Source organism: Geotrypetes seraphini, chromosome 10 (assembly GCF_902459505.1).
Source record: "Geotrypetes seraphini chromosome 10, aGeoSer1.1, whole genome shotgun sequence".
Taxonomy (NCBI): Eukaryota; Metazoa; Chordata; class Amphibia; order Gymnophiona; family Dermophiidae; genus Geotrypetes; species Geotrypetes seraphini.
Genome location: NC_047093.1, coordinates 31,979,965 through 31,985,720, shown reverse-complemented (window position 1 = coordinate 31,985,720; position 5,756 = coordinate 31,979,965).

The window sequence follows — 5,756 nt, the reverse complement described above, 5'->3', positions numbered from 1 at the left end:
GAGCGGGCTTTGCAGAGGATGATGGTTGCCCCAAATGTTCCCTAGCACCTGCCACCTTGGGGCATATGTTTTGGGCTTGCCCTGTGACTCAGACGTTTTGGCAGTGGGTATGGACTTTTCTGCTATCCTTGGTCCCTTCGTTGCCTCTATGTATTCCCTCTTTAGCTCTTTTTTACGGAGGGGACTGTTTGTCTTTAAGGCTCTTCTCTTGGCAAAGCGGGCCATTTTGGTCTTTTTGTGTTTTTTTGCGTGCTCCCTCCTTCTCTTTGTGGCATATGTCTCTTTATGACCTGGCTCTACTAGAGCGGAGGGCGGCGGGGGCGCGTGATGAGCGCCTTTGGACCCGGTTTCAGGATGTCTGGGAGGGGTTCTGGCTTTCTCTTCCCCATCGGGAACGTAGTTTGTTGCTCAATTGTTAGTAGGCTCCTTTCTCTCTTTTTCTTTCTTTCCTTTTCTTATTGCATTACCTCTATTGCTTTCTTTCTTGGTTTCTTTGTTTACTACCCTGAGATCTGAGATACACTACATCGCATGGGTTGGGGGGGTTTGGGGTGGATAGGGAGGTTGTTGGGTTCATGGTTTTTTCCCTGATGTTCTGTTTTGGGTCCCTTTGTTCTCTTTGGGGAGGGGTTTGGGTCCTGGGTGTTCTCATTTGCTAAACACGAAAAATTTAGTATTGAGCATGTCTCTTTTCTCTGCCAGTTCTTATGCTTGGCTTCATGACTATTATTTCTCACCATTATGATGGGGGCGACTGTATTAGACCTGTGGTTGTGTATATTATTTTGTATTGCCTTGTATGTCGTCGACTTGCTCAATAAAGAAATATTATATACAAAAAAATACACTGAATATCTTTAAAGCAAAGCTGAAGATGAATAGTCAGGTCACAAAGATACTGCTCCAGCTTGTTTTCCGATTTCAAAACTCTCTTTCTATCTTGCCCATCTGTGAGAGAAGGGTTCAAGCAGAACTCAGCAGAAACGTAAAATCTGATATTCCTCTATCAGAAGAATCGGTACTGCCAGGGAATGCACCTAAGACATGTTCCCACGGCCACACTGTTCTGTAAGCACCTGCAACCTTGATGAAAGGGAGCTTGTAAAGGCAACATCATAGGTTCATTTACTAATTAAAATAATTGTGATCTGATTCCAGTGCCAGTTGCAGAGGGTACAAAGATTGCACCTTATCAGACATTGCTGTCAAAGGAAAATGAAGAAGGGAATTATTAAGTTATTTTACAACTAGGTCTCATCGCATAAAATGAGACCTGTCCTAAAATAACCCATGCTGCTGACAGTAGAATAACCTGACTTAATGGTAGTCCACGTTGATAACTTTCTCCCTAAGACTGGCCAAAGCAAAACATGCTGCACACAACAAGAGGAGACTGAGAGGGGACATGATCAACACATTCAAAATATTGAAGGGAATTGACTTAGTAGAGAAAGAGAGATTGTTCACCCTCTCCAAGGTGGAGAGAACAAGAGGGCACTCGCTAAAGTTAGAAGGGGATATATTTCGTACAAACGTAAGGAAGTTCTTCTTCACCCAGAGCAGGGGTGTCAAAGTCCCTCCTCGAGGGCCACAATCCAGTCGGGTTTTCAGGATTTCCCCAATGAATTTGCATGAGATCTATTTGCATGCACTGCTTTCATTGTATGCTAACAGATCTCATGGATATTCATTGGGGAAAACTTGAAAACCCGACTGGATTGCGGCCCTCAAGGACAATCAAGAGGCTAGAGAAACTTGAAAAGAGGAGACATGATCGAAACATTCAAGATATTGAAGATGTGCAACCATTTCTCCAGAAGCTGGCTTGTGGAATTTGGTATACGTAACAAACCGTGAATCTCAGGATACTTCATTAGGGGGGGTGGAGGCTAGTAAAGGCTAGAAACTTATCTTGGTTTAGAGCAGGAGTGTCAAAGTCGGTCCTAGAGGGCTGCAATTCAGTTGGGTTTTCAAGATTTCCCCAATGAATATGCATGAGATCTATTTGCATGCACTGTTTTCATTGTATGCTAATAGATCTCATGCATATTCATTGGGGAAATCCTGAAAACCTGGCTGGATTGCAGCCCTCGAGGACCGACTTTGACACCTGTGGTTTAGAATGTAGGCTGGAATCTTATCTTGGCTTAATGAATGTCCAAGCCTGCTGTTTGCTGCAGAAGCACAGAGTGAGGCATGATAGTCAGACACGTAGCAAGTAATGTGAAGACAGTATAAAAAAAGCAAGTGCAAGACTGTTCTCGGAATCCATCTGCGCGCAGAAAAGGGAGAGTTCCGTGATTGACCCGGTCCATCGGCAGCCTGAAAAGGGGGATTTCCAGGCTGTGAGGGGTGGTGTTGCTATGATCATGAAAAGTTGTTCTAAATCATTTGTTTTGTATATTACTGCTATGCAATTTATGTAATGATTAAATTAGTATAATAAGCGTTACCTTAAGTATATCTGTTTTGTTGGGGGGGTCATTGAGGGGGGTCCATCAGGAGGGGTTGGGTACCCTTCTGCCAGCAATCTTTGGGGGCGGGGCCTACCAGCAGGAAGGTTTGATCACTTTCCTTCCGGCAATAGTGGGATTCTGTGGGCAGGAGGGGTTGGGCACCCTCCTACTGTGATTGTTGGTGGTGGGGTGGGGGAGTCTATCATCAGGAAGGGTTGAGCACCTTCCTGCCGGCAATGGTGGGGTTCTGTGGGCAGGAGGGGTTGGGTACCTTCCTACCAGTGATGATGGGGTTCTGTGGGCAGGAGGGGTTGGGCACCCTCCTGCTGCGATCATCGGGGGGAGGGGAGACTGGTGGCCATAGCCACGGCCGCTATACTAATCACGGCAAGGAGATTAAGTATAGCGGCTGTGTCTATTTATCATGTAGGCCAGCATTTTGCTGTCTGTCTGGGGTTTTTTTTTTCCTCTCTCTCTTCTTGGACACTGTCTGTATGTTTTTCTTTGCCTCTCTCTCTGCTTGGCTGCTGGCTGTCTGTCTTTTTTGTCTGTCTCTCTGGCCCTGTCTGTTTGTCTTTCTTTCTCTCTGTCTCTCTCCCTGGCCTCCCGTCTTTCTTTCTGTATGTCTCTCTGTCTTTCTCCCTGGCCCCCTGCCTGTATTTTTCTATTGTGCTATGCCTGACTGTCTTTCCGTGGCCCCCTTATGTCTCCCCCCCCCCAGAGCAAATTGTTGGTTGGGTTTTCGAATCTGGGGATCCTAGGTCATGTATTCCTCCCTCCTGCCCAGGTGTTCTTGCTTAGGTTTTGGGGTGGATTTTTTTTGTTTGGTTTGGTTTTTTTTACACATGGTAAATCCTGCGACAGGTAAAAATACCTCGGCCTGCTTAAGAGATGTAAAAAGCACTCACCTTTAATTTGGGTTGTCATCTCTCTCTAGCACTGCACCTTCTGAAACTTTTTATTATTATTATTAATTGGAGCTGTGGAGGCGGAAGGCCCAATGAGTGAGGCCATATCTGTTGTTGTTGTCAGGGCTCAGTGTCGTCTCTCCTCCCCGCGCCGTTGCCGTGGTGTCTGCAAATCCAGCGAGTTGGCAAAAGCCGGGGACTGGCTCGAGCGCTGTGTTGTGGGGGGGTAGGCAAACGCGGGGACTGAGTTGCGCGCTTTCACACTCAGTAGGATTATGCTGCCCCTGCCACGGCTTGTGTGGTGTCTGAGCTGCAGGTGCAAGGGGCTGGCTTGCGCTACCGGGTCATGCATGGCTGGTGTAGCTCGTGCAGTACAGATCTGCAAGTTCCGCTGAAAGAGACAGCTGCTTTAAGGCTAACAGCTCCCTTAGTGATTTTGAGAATTTTATTTTTTAGTTCAAAGCCGCCATCGCGGCTCCTCTCCTGATCCCTAATTGAGTCGGAAGTCTTCTCTGACACTGGTGCAGTTAAGAGAGGAGCCGCGGCGGCGGCTTTGAGCTAAAAATTAAACTTTGTCGGGTAATTTCAAGTGTTCCGGAGCGAGAGAGAGATGCATGATAAGCACGCATGCACACTCTTGCCAGCCACAGCCCGACAGATCAGGGATCAGGGAACACGCAGTAAGAGTGCGCATGCATGCTTAGCATTTATTATAGTAGATAAGAACATAAGCAATGCCTCTGCTGGATCAGACGAGAGGTCCATTGCGCCCAGCAGTCCACTCACGTGGCGGCCCATCAGGTCCAGGACCTGTATAGTAGTTTTCTATCTATACCCTTCAATCCCCTTTTCCTTCAGAAAATCATCCAATCCCTTCTTGAACCCCAATACCGTACTCTGTCCTATCACACCCTCTGGAAGCGCGTTCCAGGTGTCCACCAACCTTTGGGTGAAGAACTTCCTAGAATTGGTTCTGAATCTGTCCCCTCTTAATTTTTCCAAATGCCCTCTCGTTCTTATAGTTTTCGAAAGTTTGAAGAATCTGTCCCTCTCCACTTTCTCTATGCCCTTCATGATCTTGTAAGTCTCTATCATGTCCCCTCTAAGCCTCCATTTCTCCAGGGAGAAGAGCCCCAGTCTCTATAATCTTTCAGCATATGAAAGGTTTTCCATACCCTTTATCAGTCGTGTCGCTCTCCTCTGCACCCTCTCAAGTATCGCCATATCCTTCTTTATGTACGGCGACCAGTATTGGACGCAGTACTCCAGATGCGGGCGCACCATCGCCTGATACAACTGCAGGATAACATCCTTCGTTCTGGTTGTTATACCTTTCTTGATAATACCTAGCATTCTGTTCGCCTTCTTTGAGGCCGCTGCGCACTGTGCCGATGGTTTCATCGTTTTATTAACCAGTACCCCCAAGTCCTTCTCTAGGCTACTTTCACCCATTACCAGCCCTCCCATTGTATAGCTGTACATCGGGTTTCTGTTTCCTACATGCAAGACTTTACATTTCTCTACATTAAAATTCATCTGCCATTTTTTTGCCCCTCTCCCAGTTTGTTCAGGTCCCTTTGTAGATCTTCACAGTCCTTTCTAGTCCTAACCCCACTAAAGTTTTGTGTCATCTGCGAATTTTATAACCTCACACTTCGTCCCTGTTTCTAGGTCATTGATAAATACATTGAACAACAGCGGTCTGAGTACCGACCCCTGCGGTACACCACTCGTGACCCTTCTCCAGTCTGAGTAGTGTCCCTTCACTCCTACACTTTGCTTCTTACCCGCCAACCAATTTTTGATCCATCTATGTACATCTCCTTCCACCCTATGGTTCTTCAGTTTCCGTAGTAGCCTTATCAAAGGCTGTTTGGACATCCAAATATACGATGTCTATGGGGGCTCCTTCGTCCATTTGTTTGTTAATTCCTTCAAAGAAGTGCAGTAAGTTCGTTAGGCACCATCTTCCCTTGCAGAAGCCATGTTGGCTTGTTTTCATCAGTTTCTTCCTTTCTAGATGCTCGTCGATGCTGTCTTTTATCAGTGCTTCCGCCATCTTCCCCGGAACCAAAGCCAAACTTACCGGTCTGTAGTTCTCCGGGTCACCTCTCGATCCTTTTTTAAAGATGGGCGTAACATTTACTATCATCCAGTCCTCCGGGATCATGCCTGTTTTTAGGGATAGATTATAAACCAGCTGTGGAAGTTCCGCTATTTCCTCCTTTAGTTCTTTCGTACCCTAGGGTGGATTCTGTCCGGGCTCGGAGATTTGTCAGTTTTTAATCTATCTATCTGCTTGAGTACATCTTCGAGGCTTACCTCTATGGATGTTAGTTTTTCTGCTTGATCACCTTTGAAGATTTTTTCAGGTTCCAGCACATTGGATGTG